General features: G+C 37.4%; 1 pseudogene; it reads left to right on the top strand.

Moving 5' to 3' along the window:
- The first annotated feature begins 4,221 nt into the window (after positions 1 to 4,221).
- On the top strand, positions 4,222 to 4,340 carry LOC132629463 (5S ribosomal RNA; annotated as a pseudogene).
- Positions 4,341 to 14,464: the final 10,124 nt, after the last annotated feature.

Here is a 14,464-nt window from a genome sequence, read left to right as displayed (position 1 = left end):
ATGATGTATGTCTAGATGGAGCATCATAGATAGCATGGTGAGTGGTGCTCGGTAGTCAGCTCCGGGTACCCGTCATGGCCCACTAGTTGGGTCGTGACAATTTTGATCCACGGGGACCGGTGGCACAGTTCCCTAGGCATCATTTTGGGTTTTGGAATGACTTTTAGAAAATTTGGTCTTATAGCGAAAATCATTTGACTCAAAGTTGACTTTTGGGTGAACGTGCCTGTAATCAAATTCCGACAGTTCCATTACGTCCACAGGGTGATTTATGACCTAGTGGTGTCATTGATTTGGTTCCCGAAGGGTTCGGGTGTGATGTGGGTCATTGGTTGAGAAACTAGTTAAGTTAGAATTGGAGTTGACCACGGTCTACATCGGGTCAAGATGATCCCATGTTAATGTTTTGAAAATTCCAATAAGTTTGCATGATGATTTTGGACATGTCCACAAAGTTTGGTTAGATTCCGATGAGTTTTGGATAAGTTTGGGTTGTATGATGATTGTTTTTGGTTTCGACGTCGATTTGAGCATAAATGGTACCATATTGAGCAAACGGCCTTTGATTCGTGTTTCGACTGAACCATTATATCTGTATCGTAATTTTGGAACCATAGAACTGAAATCATCAAGTTTCGACATCGTATGAGGGATATGGTCATTTTACTACGAATTGGGTTGCCAGATTTTCTAGATTAACTACAAAATTGCCACTGAATTCATATTTAAAAATCTGCGCTTTTCCAAATATTGAAACCAAATATCTCCTTCATTATAAGGTCAAATGGAGTGATTCAAAAGCCTGACTTGACTGGAATTTCACAAGGAAGCCATTGTAGGAATTAAAATAGATTTTTGGGATTGTTTGGCACCACAAACGAGGCAGAACAGCTGGGCATTTTTGGCTATTAATGTTGTTGGAGTTTTTTTTCTCATCTTGAAAGTTTGGGTTTGGGAGAATTTAAGGAAGTTCTTCAAGTTTCTTCCATGGGGTAAGGTCTAAACCATAATCTAAGTATTTTCCTTCGATACACTCCCTTGGTTTAAGCTTTAATCCATGATTTCTAAGGTAGGAAATTGGGGTTTTTCATGAAGAAGGTTTAATGGGTCTTTCTTGAGAAGTTCATAAAATTGGTTAGAATCCCTAAATTGCTTTAAATGATGAAATTGATTGGGTTTATGCTAGATTATGATGTATCTAAGGTTATTAATTATATACCTTTCATTATTAGTGTTGAATTCTTGAATTTAAGAGTTAGAGTTTATACCTAAAATTGTGGGTTTTGCTTGGATTTCGAAATTGAATGAATCCTTGAGTGAATTTAGCAATTAGTTGATGAATTTTCATCACCTAGTATTTAATTGGATAATTTACCCCCGAATTTTCTATTTTGCCCTTGTGGGCCCCGTTTCCCCAAATTCTAGGGTTGCTTTTTGACCCAATTTGAATGATAGCCATATGGGTATCGATCTTCATGATTCCTAATCTAAATTTCAAATATGAATGGACTTTCTTTATCTCGAGGCTCAAGGAAAGAAAAGGATAAGGTGTGATTGTTGTTTGGCAATCAAGGTAGGTTATGGCTTACGCTTGGTGAGACTTCGTGTAGCGAAGCATATATTTAGATGATATTGTCAGAGACACCAATATAAACTTTCGGGTATGAAGTTGGTTGGATACTGTCTTAGGTTGGGCGCTGTTGTGTGATTTGGGCTAGCCATTCCGTTGCGTTGTGACTTGATTATTCTATTGTTGTTGGCGTGATGCCGCGTGGTTATAGTAGATATTTGATACTATTGATAGATCTTGTTCATGATGTTATGGTACCTCACTTGTTGACATTTGATTACGAGGATAGTGTTCTATATGACTTGTGTAGTCTTTCATGATACTGTTGGTGAAATCGTGTTTGGTATTTGAGATATTGTTGATTTGATTATTGATGTTGCCACATACATTGCATGCATTCTCATCCTTCATGATATACTGTTGATACATTGTTGATACTTGATGAAACACTGTGATAAGCTGGGCTCGATTTGGATAAGAGTGACTTGACAGCTCGATATCCGATCGTTGTCCCGGAATCATGGATTGAGTGAGGTGCTTGGACTCCACAGGTCCCCCTGGGTGGTGCTGATGAAAATCCTCCGTGGGAAAAGATCCGGAGTCTCGTCTGTTTGTTGGGCAAAGATCCGAGATGAGTAGCACTTAGACTGCGCAAGTCACCCTGGGTTGTGCTACCGAGACGTGGAGGTTTCCGTCCGAAGTACATGTGTACACAGCATTGCATTGCATGTGCAGTCATACATCATTGGATTGCATTGCATTGCATTATGGCTTATATTGTGATGATCCGATGATTTACTTGTGTTGTTTGATTCCGGATTGGATATATTGAGACTTGGCACACTTGGGTATAGATGCTTCAACCTAGGTGATGACGTGTACTTGGTTCTGACTTGTGTTTGACTTATACTTGTTGATTTATCTGCTTATCTTGCTTTATTGTCTGAATTATGTTAGCTATTCTTAGTCAGCCTATGATACCTACAAGTACTGTGGTTTTGTACTGACGTGTGCTTGCTGCATTCTTTTATGAATGCAGAATTCAGGGTAGAATCTACTTCTGTTTCTCGTGGCTGATAGTCTGTCACACCCCACCCTAGGTAAGGTGTGATTAAATTGGTATCAGAGCAGTTCTGTCCTAGGGTTGTCTGCAAGCCGTGTCTAGCAGAGTCTTGTTTATGGTGTGATGTGCACCACACTTATAAACAGGAGGCTGCGGGACATTTATGAATGATTGACCTTATTTCCTCATCTTAGATCGTGCGATGAGAACCAAGTCATAAGAAATGAAATTCCTTGTACTAATCCTTGGTTTCAGCGGAAGAATGGTGTTGACAAAAGAAGTGGATGATGATATTGGGATTACAGAGGTAAGTCACTTTGCCGAAACTATGTCATCAGAATGTGCCTCTTCTATGAGAATAAATGGGTCATAGTCAAGATATGCTGATTGTACAGTAAAGCAGGGGGAATTAGTTACGTGTATAATTTAATGATAAGTTCAGTTGTAAGATTGCAGACGACAGAAGTTGAAGGAAACAGTATAGAGATAAGTAATGGTAAAAAGGATTATAAGTCAAATATGATAAGAATGTTGCAAGTATTATTGAAATGTATAGCCAATGAATGGAAGGGAAAGTGACTAGGGAAATATACAAGGACGATTGATAAAATTTCAAGTATATTCTCAGTTGTGACGCATGAGGTAAGTTTTGTCATCTTTGCATTTCTGTTCGATATTGAGAGCCCTGGAGGCTAAGTTGTGTTACATATGTATATATTTGACCCTGTGAGGCATTGCATGTACTTTCTGGGTTGCGTTCAGGGTTTGAATGGTAAGAAGTATAGGGGAAACACTGTCAAAATTTTCAAAAAATTTAAGGACGAGGACCAAGGATTTAAGAGATAACAAAGATTATACGTCTATGATTGCTACAGGTTGATTAAAGGGAAAGTATAGGACACGTTGATATGGGATGACTGATTAAGGTATTAGAAGAATTATGACACCCGATAATGGGGCAATTGAAAAGTAATAGGGAGTTATGAAGCAAGATGAGCTAAGGAAATGCAAGGAGAAGCCATGAAAGTAGACGGAGATAAAATTGCAAGAAAAGGATTCAAGGATATTGCGTTGGTCGAAACGAGCCGGTGACAATGAACCCTCGTGAAATTTCAAGCCGCTAGTTATATCAATAACAATCGCCATGATGAGATGGCTAACAGAATGGTACAAGCACGATGAGGAGGATACTTCACTCAACAGCCCTCCAGATCGAGAAGAGGACAGGGCTGCTACAGGTATATGAGTCTTTCATTAGAACTTCTTATGTGCATACAACTATTGCAGGATACCATTAATAGTTGACAAATGGAAGTTTTGAAGGGACCGATAGCCAAAGTACTTATAGCTAACTGCGGCTAAGAAGTTTTACCACTACAAGGAATCTTAAAATTTAGGAATGGAAAGCAGTTGTATGTGTTGATTGATGGCTTGTTATCGGGAGTTCCATAGGTTAAAATAGCATTTGCTTTGTCGGAAGAGTAAGGAATCCTTTTAATCTAGAAGGAGATGCACTACGAGAATTTATCGGAATCCATTAGAATTTCAGCTTGTTCTAGGTTATGTGATAAAGGTCACACAATAGGGTGGATGCGATCATACCAGCACTAACGCACCGGATCCCATTAGCACTCCGAAGTTAAGCGTGCTGGGGTGAGAGTAATACTAGGATGGGTGACCTCCTGGGAAGTGTACTAAAAGTCTTACAAATTCAGAGATAACGGACAAATGAGAAGCTAGAGTAGCCTAAGGGAAATTGGAGTATGCGGAGTGGTTGGAAACCTCAAGAGGCTTCGTAGGACAAGGAGGACTAGATCGGTCGCGAGAAAGAATGTGCATCATAGCTCTAAAACTAGGATAAGTGTGAAAGGTATTCGGAAATACTTTGGAAGCAAGGCATTAGTAAATATATGTATGTATGTGTATGACATCCCATACGTGACTGCGTTAACTAATATGTGTGCCCCAACAACTGACATTGCTATATATTAAAGGCATTAATCGAACAGGGTAATGAAGTTCAAGTGACAAAAGTGGTACAAATGTTACAAGGTAAGTTGATGTTATTTTCACTACAGGTTAGAGTTGGAAAGTCCTAATGCAATGACATCAGAGAAAGGAAGAAAGTCAGTATGCAGAAAGTAAGAAGATCAAAGTGTCGTGAGAAAAAAAAATGTAAGGAACAAGGGTGAGTGAAGCTTCTAAGAGAGACGACGGGCAAAGCAAGGGACTATTTGGGTAAATACTCGAAGGTAGGTATGTGAAAGGAATAAAGTGTGGTAGTATAGAATAAAAGAGGAATGTGTGGGGTTAGAGAGCAAATTTTGATAAGTGGGACTAAAAGGATAGTGACCATTACGAGGAATGTGAAGTAAGAGAAAAAATGATTAGGCTTTGCAACGATGCTAAAAGATTTTCAACTCTCGAAAGGTATATATATAGAGGGATAAATGTGTAGTGAAATTGATACGGTTGCCTCGGACATGAGGAAGCTTTCGTAAAATATGGCTTAAAAATAAGACGGATTTGCACGTTTAAAGGAATATTTCTATTTGACGAACTTCCAAGCCGATACTATAAATAACAAGAGAAGAAGGGCGCTCGAGGAGGAAGGAACTCAAGGAAGGTTAAGGGTGAAAATAGGGAAGGTATACTAATGGGCTGATCGAAGGAAAAAAAGAGCATTTAGAAGTAAAGTAACTGGAAATCTTTAACCATGGGAGTGAGAAGGATATTTTAACAAGTTGGCGGTAGGAAACCGATCAATTATCGAGCTAATAACGAGGATGACGGGGCGACACATATGATTAGAAAATTAATGATATGAGGCAAGAATTCCTGTAAAGACCGAGAGATTCGATTATAGAGGAAATAGAGTGAAAGGTAAGGAACGTGCATGGAGGACAACATAGCCGTGACATCAGAAAGACAGATGAAGGCTCGATGAACGAGGATGGGAAGAGTGTACATTGTAAGAATTTCGTGCTAAGAGCAAGAAGTAGCAGGACACTTGAAAAACTTGGATGCACAGCTGCAACACAAATGTGTAGTTAAGAAGGATTATGAGCAAGTTAGCTAAGCGGGCAAAAGGACTAGTAGTGGATGGAAGGGTATGGAAATGTTGAAAAGAAGAAATGATGATATAGACATAAATGGAAGAAGAACTCAGGGAAAGAAGTTTTATATATGTTATAAGCAAAGTCGGGAAGAGAGAGGAGTAAGGTATAACCGAAGACTTCATAAAAGACGTGGTGAATCCCGATGTCCCCATTAACTGATGGGTCCAGGAAATCATTAGTCATAGAAGACAGAGGTGTGAAAAGATGAAAAAGAAGGCATCGGAATTGTATCTAACCCTTATAAGTATTCTAATTGAATACAAGAGTGTAACTAGTAAAAAGATAGATAAGTTAGACCATACGATGACGGAACCCCGGCCCAAAGAAGACCGTGAAGGGCAGCATATATTTATCAAAATGATGGATACTCGAAAGCTATTGGTGTATAAGGACCTCCTTAATAAGGTATGAAATAAATTATGACGTTCTCAAACATCAGAAGAAGAAATTTATTAGCTCGGGGCCAGAGCTCGAGGCATATCGGCGTATCAGGAAGAAGCAGAAACGAATTGACAATAAGTGCACCACGAGGCAGACATAGGAATAAAGTATGGAAGAAACCTTAAAAGAATGTTTCACGCCGACATGAGCTACGACATTTCTAGACTAGGGAAATTTGTGCCATGCCTAAATAGGCAGTGACGTATCCTAAAGAGTGATAAAGAGAGTAAGAAAGCTCTGCAAAGAGAATGATTAAATGGTTCATGAGTAAAAAGGACACTTTGGGTTAAAACGGAAGAAAATCTTGATATTAAAGGAAAAATATGTGAATCTTAACAAAGGGAGTAACGATAAGCGGTGTGGTGATCTCTAAAGAGAGGAAGACTATTGTGGGTGCAGATAGAAATGCAGCAACATCACCTGAAATTAGAAAGTATATCACGAGTCACTAACCATACTGAGTATAAGGGTATGTATTATAGAATTATATGAATCATCAGCGTAACGTTATGCCCCGCAGATAGGAATGGACACACTGGAAAGCCAACAAAGAATGATAGCTAACTAAGTGATCATTGGAATAATGAAGTCAAGGGTAAAGTATACCATATCGATGTTGGAAAAGAACCTGTGGTAAGGTGAGAGTTGCTCTAACTTTATAACTATAAGTTATATTGCAAGATTTGAGACAAAGGAATTAAAGGGAGAATTTTGACAAGAACTCAAAGATATTGTGAGCTATAGACCAGTACGAACTATGATTATTGATTCATCGCAATATGTAATCCTTCTACGAGGAATAATAAAGATGGTGATGGAACATTAGGAATGTACGTAATTAAGAAATTATATTGAGGAAATGGGTACAATTGATCATGGAAAGGAATTAAGACGGATGGTTGAAGAAACGTAACCGTTAAGAGTAAGGATTTGTCAGTAGCAGAGTACCGCTGAACAAGGAACTGGATGTTAGTATAAGAAATGAGGAACGAAAAGGAAGGATGCTCGCGGGACGGCGAGTAGCCGTGGTGTGGCCAGTTAAACCACAAGTATGGAGGCAGAATGAGAATGGAATACTAGTTGACTTGTTACTATATATATGAGGTTTGAGGACTGTACGACTCAAACATGAATTAGATAAAGAGCTAAGAAAGAACAAGACGAAACTGACAAAATCATAGTATAATTATACGAAAGTCGAACAAAAGATTCAATGAGGATATTGAGGATCGGCGCACTAAAACATTCAGGGACGAATTTTTTTAAGGGGGGAAGAATGTTACACCCCGTATCTTCGAAGAAGCACTTATCAAATTTGAAACATAAGTACGTTGAGTTATGGTTAAGCAAAACCACTTTGGAATATAAGGAGCAAGCATTATTAAGTATATTTAATGAGTGAAGGATGTATATAAGGTATACCGGAAGGTTTCATAAGGAAATGAGTGGAAGAAGTAGAGTAGTACGACTTTGGAGAAAGGATGGGTAATGTTTTGTGTAAAAGTTTTGGTCCAACTTGAGGGACTAATATCTCTTAGCATCTGAAGTGTTTTGAAATGAAGCAAAATACTAAAATGAAGTTCGCCAAGTCTAGTTTCCAACGCAACAAACCGCTCATCGATAGGACATCGGAGTAGAGAATCATGGACGTTACAAATTCAGCTGACAGAGCAGAAACGCGTGCTACAGTACTTCTACAGTAAAAATGCTACAGTGAACCCGACCTGAATTTGACCCCTATATAAAGGGTACTAACCCCCTTTTTTCATCAGATTTTCCTAGAAAATTCCAGAAATTGAAGAGAGAGAGAGAGAGGAAACAAAAAGTGATCAATTTTTAAGTCGCGGAGTAGTGGTTTATGTCCAGGTAACGCATGGTTGTGATTATAGTATTGTTTTGCGGTGGATTTTAGCGTGGATATTGAGAATATTGCTGTCTTAACAAGAAGGAAGGTATGAATCTTTCTCTTTTGGTATTATTTAAGGCTTATTTACTGAGATAAAGTCGTTAAATAATTGTATAGTAAGTTGGTTAGTTCTAGAAGTTGAAAAACAGCGTGTGGGCTGTTTTATGGTACATATTGGTGTTGGAAATGATGTTATTGATGTTGGTATTGTTGTTGTTGTGTTGGTTACTGAATTGAGATTCCGGGCTAGGCATATAAACAGGGGAGATGGTGCCCGATTTTCAGCAAGATATAAAATAGTTTGACTTGAGAACTTAGCACAAATATACTACGATGAGTCTAACGATTGTGTGAATCCTCTTAAATGTAGACTTGCGAGCTCGGACGAATAAGTGTAGATAAATAGAGGCTGAACAGGTATGTTTCTTTCAAAGGCATGATTCCTATGTTATGATTCCATACATATTTTTCATAACCTTCTTACTTCCAAAAGTTATAAGTTCATGATTCTTAAAAGCTTTTTATGATGATAAGGATGAGATATTTTCTATGATGAACATGATGATGATGATTTTAATTCTAGAAATTCTGAAGCTATGATTTGAGGGCATTATGAGATTATTGAGTCATTTCATGAATCTCTTGACCTTACCTATTGTTGATGGTCTCACCTCATGTTACTCGTTCCTTCGAGGTGAGATATAGCGAAGATAATGATTCTATTTTCAACTCTATCTAAGTTCATGATTCTCGAGACTTCCATGACATTATCGGTTTCATCTTACGATGGTTGACTCTTCAAGGAACGATATAGTGATAATGGTAATGCTAATGATGATGTTGATTTTACTTATGTATTTTTGTGTGTGTGCATGTATGTATGTATACATTGCATCCCACTGATCAGTTGGGTAAGATAACACCGCGCCTACATGGTCGGGTAAGATAATACTGAGCCTACATGGTCGGGTAAGATAACATCGAGCCTATATGGCCGGGCAAGATAATACCGCGCCTACATGGCCGGGCAAGATAAAACCGCGATGATATGGCTGGGCAAGATAATACCGTGCCTTAATGGCTGGGCAAGATGCTATATCTACTATCGTGCCTTAATGGCCGGGTAAGATGCTATATATATGTATATATATTACCGTGCCTTAATGGCCGGGTAAGATGCTATATATATGTATATATATTACCGCGCCTTAATGGTCGGACAAGATATTATATATGGCTTTATACGAAAATGTTCTTTTTTAAAAGCTAAGCATGCACAACATTCGCCTTAAAAAGGCATCCAGAGACACAAGCTGATCTCTTTTATATTAAGTTATCTTCATACTTTCGTTATGTTATTATTTATGCCTTACATACTCAGTACATTGCTCGTACTGACATCCCTTCTTGTGGACGCTGCGTTCATGCCCGCAGGTGTAGATAGACGAGACGAGGATCTTTCATCGTAGGCCGCCTTCAGGTTTTGGTCTTGAGTGGTGGCTCCACTTCTTCCTGGAGCATTGGCGAGTCTGAGTCTATACGTATATATGTGAATTATGTTAAGGATACGTCGGGGGCTCTGTCCCGACTTGTATACCTCAGTCACGTTCATAGAAGCTTTGCAGACAGTTCTTGTGTACAGCTTAGTCATAGTGTGACAGTAGTAATGTCAGCATCATAGGTCTATTGTACATATACTTATGCATGATCTTATGTTCATATTTAGCCTCTTGATCTTATTGTTGCAATTCGAGACATAGAGGTTATGAGTTGTAAGTTGGTTCGTTCGGTTTCCGCAAGGTGCCGGGTGCCAATCACGCCTTATCTAGGGTAGGGTGTGACATAGTCGCTCCTAGATTTGCTTAAAGTCTATAAGGTGAGCACGAGACGTCCGCTGCCTTGAAGATTCTTCTTTATTTATGTCTTATTTTCTATTCCAAGGCATACTCAGACTTGATGTATTATTGATATTCAGACTTGTAGATTTTAGTTAGATGCTCTTGTACGGATTAGAGCAGAAGCTGGGGTGTACTTTCCTTACTTTCGCATATTTCTCTATATTATCATCGTCAGATTTACTTGATTTTATCTCTTCCGCTCATTTAATTATTTGTCTATGCTTTTACTAGTGTTGGGTTGAGGGTTCACCTACCGAGGTGGGAAAGGTAGGTGCCCGTGCGACTTAGCTAAATTGGGTCATGACAATATGCGTATGTAATCTGTATATCTCTGGGAATCATGAAACATGTAAGTATCATACTTATGCAAATGAAACATATGGTCAAATGTAAATATGTGCACGTATCATCATCAAGCCTCTGAAGCCATCCCATGGTAACATATCATATCGGCCCCTCTATGGGCATTATTATCATCATCGTGTACCAGCTGATCAGGTTGTGATACATATATAATGCCTATCTCTTTCCCCATACCCTATATACATATAATATACGCATATATAGCGCCTTCTGGTCATGGGTCAATGTGCATATGTATAAATGAATGCATTTTTGGGTTTTGGGTAAAACTATGGCAATATGGGTATCCTTAGATTCATATTCTAACGTAGAATTCATATTTGATAGACGTTAATCATTCTCAGGCTCTTCTAAGAGGAAAGGCAAGGCTCAACTAGATTAGTTCGTGGCACCTGTTCCGCATCAAGGTAGGTTACGGCTTACCTTTCGGTTAGACTTTAGTTAGCAAAGTATATGTAGAAGTTAGTTATTGATGGAAAAATCATGTTAAGACTTCGGGTGTGAAGTTGGGATGGATAATCTTAGGTTGATATTGTTGATTGATTTGTGGGCTTGTTGCCTCTTTATAATTTATTGACTTGTGGCCATGTGTGTGATATTGGACTTGAACTTAGTTGTCATATTGTGATTATGATACGGTTGTCTATCACTTATCTTGAAATTATCATGGATAGAGGAAAGGATTTGACTTGATATTGATATTGCGATATGTTTCTATGTGTGGCACGACTGGGATTGATATGATTCACTTGATATTTCTATTTTGCATTGCACTCATCCTCATTTCCCTGATGCATTGATATTACCAGTGTTTGGTGCTGATAATGATAAGTGAGAAGGGACATCCGTGATTCTTTATATATACTTGATATAGTAGCCATCTCTGGGCTGTGTGCGGAACGACTAGTGGTGTAGAGGTGAAATCTAGTTAGGTTGGTTACATAGGTGTTATGTGGGCTTGTCACCATAATTGCTATCTTTGTGACTTGTATTTGCATTCATCTCTCTCTTGATATTTCACTTATCATCGAAAAGGGAAGGATAATGAAAATGGCTATACTTTATGACAAGTAAGGATGGGATCCTTGATATGATTTACTATTGATGTTGATATCATGCATGGCATACATTCTTATTTCATATGATGATTTTTTATGAACTGTGATCGAAAATGATGATAAGTGAGAGAGTGTACCTTCCGAGATCTTTGCCGGAGAGCATAAAAGAGAGATGATTGTCTAATGCCCGAAGTCTTTGCCAGGATCGTCAAAGTGGTACATGGACTTCGCGGGTCCCCCATGGGTCATGACTATCGAGACGTGAAGGTATTCCATGTTACACCCCGTACTTTTATACGTTGAGTTTCATCGTGAGTTAGTTGACGTAGATTGAGAAAGCAAAATATTCAGCGAGGTCATAAGATATTATACATGATCATCCTATGCATATGATAGTTTATAATCATGTTTGGTAAGTATTGGGAAGGTTGGACGTCAAATGAATCGGAAGGATTAAGTTTCGTCAAAAGTTGGCAAGTTTGAGAATGTTATAACCCGTACTTTGGGGTAAGACTAGGGGTGCTTAACATGCCAAGAAGGTCATTTCATGAGGTATTTTAGTCATATGATAGTCGTGTGTTACTTTTTGAAGTTAAGTGAGCTGTAAAATAAAAGTCGACAAAAGTCGTCACAACTTACGTTCATAAGTTTGCTTAAATTTGGGTTAGATGCCACTGAGCTTTTCTACCAATATACTTGTAGTTAGATCCACCTATCAAATTAAAGGTCTACGAGTCTCGTTTCAAACGCATTAAACCATTCGTCAATACGACATCGGAATAGAGAGATATTTACGTTTTCACAAGACTGTGCAGGTAGCTAGTTTGGGGCCCCACTATGGCGGTGGCCGGCCTTTAGAGCTATAAATTGTGTTGTAAACGTCATTTTCATAATTGTTCTTCACCAACTCGTCAAGATAACTCCCAAAACCCTTCTCTACACATTCGCAAGTTTCCAAACCAAACCCGAGGTGAAATCAACCCAATCTTCCATCAAAAGGTGGTAAAGACTACAAAATATTATTCCTATGATGATGTAGCGTGATTAAGGGTGATTGGAAGCTAAAACAGCCAGGGTTTTTGAGTGATATCTATTGTTTAAGATATTTTTAACATCCCTTTGGTTGTGCTTAAGCTAAAAATTTATGTTGGTAAGCTGTGTGGTGCAAAATACTAAAGTATGGCTACTATTTTTTTTGACTGTTTTTAAGGTGTAACATGATTTCTAATTGATGGAAATTATGGAATATAACATAAATATGTTTCATTTATTGTTGTTAAGATTATTCATGTATTAATGGAAGGAAATGAAGAAGGAAAACATGTAAAACTAGGACTCGGAAGTGAAGGTTGAAGAGTTAAAAAGTATGGACTGTTTTAGAGATTATCTTTATGATGTTTTGGACTGAAAAGAATATGACAAACATAAGTATAATGTTATGAAAGTTGTAGATTGATTTATGGAACCAAAATTGGATTCAAATTATATTTCATTATTTATAAAAAGAGCTTGTCGCTCGATATGGTTGTTTAAGGTAATTGGAGAAGCTACTATTGAATCGTTATTGTTGTTGTTGTTGGGATGTTTGATGACCATTAGTGGTCTTTTGGATGTAGTATAAACAAGGGAAATGGTGCCCATTTTTCCGTAGGTTATAAGATTAGCGAAATACGATAATCATGATAGCGAAATATGATAGACATGACCCTATATGTTGACGATGATATCCTTTCCCTTATTGTAGACGCAAGAGGATTATGTTAAGCTTGATTGTGGATTGAGAAGGAGATTATCCAGGTATGTTAAGGCTATCCCTTCTTTCTCTTTGGCATGAATCTTATGAAAAGAACGAAACGAACAAACGAACGTTATCCATACTGATTCCACTCTTAGAATGTTAGAAAACTTATGTTCTTCGGATCCTCAACAATATTGCTGCTTACCTTTGATGATTCTTGATTTGAACTTGTGATCATTGATTCAGTAGAAGTAAGACATATTGATGATGTTAGTTCCATAAGGATGTTTGGAGGTTACCGACGCTACGTCACTCTGAAAGGCCCAAAAGTTACTCCTATGAGTCATTCATGCATTATGTATATATATATATATATATATATATATATATATATATATATATATATATATATATATATATATATAAATATATATATATATATATATATATATATATGTATATATATATATATTTATTATCCAGGTATGTTAAGGCTATCCCTTCTTTCTCTTTGGCATGAATCTTATGAAAAGAACGAAACGAACAAACGAACGTTATCCATACTGATTCCACTCTTAGAATGTTAGAAAACCTATGTTCTTCGGATCCTCAACAATATTGCTGCTTACCTTTGATGATTCTTGATTTGAACTTGTGATCATTGATTCAGTAGAAGTAAGACATATTGATGATGTTAGTTCCATAAGGATGTTTGGAGGTTACCGACGCTACGTCACTCCGAAAGGCCCAAAAGTTACTCCTATGAGTCATTCATGCATTATGTATATATATATATATATATATATATATATATATATATATATATATATATATATATATATATATATATATATATATATATATATAAATATATATACATATATATATATGTATACACTTATTTTATTATCCAGGTATGTTAAGGCTATCCCTTCTTTCTCTTTGGCATGAATCTTATGAAAAGAACGAAACGAACAAACGAACGTTATCCATACTGATTCCACTCTTAGAATGTTAGAAAACTTATGTTCTTCGGATCGTCAACAATATTGCTGCTTACCTTTGATGATTCTTGATTTGAACTTGTGATCATTGATTCAGTAGAAGTAAGACATATTGATGATGTTAGTTCCATAAGGATGTTTGGAGGTTACCGACGCTACGTCACTCTGAAAGGCCCAAAAGTTACTCCTATGAGTCATTCATGCATTATGTATATATATATATATGTATATATATATATATATATATATATATATATACATATATATATATGTATACACTTATTTTACCACACCGAGTCGCGCT

This window comes from Lycium barbarum, chromosome 2 (genome assembly GCF_019175385.1).
Source record: "Lycium barbarum isolate Lr01 chromosome 2, ASM1917538v2, whole genome shotgun sequence".
In the NCBI taxonomy this organism is placed as follows: domain Eukaryota; kingdom Viridiplantae; phylum Streptophyta; class Magnoliopsida; order Solanales; family Solanaceae; genus Lycium; species Lycium barbarum.
This window is presented reverse-complemented; position numbering and strand designations above follow the sequence as displayed.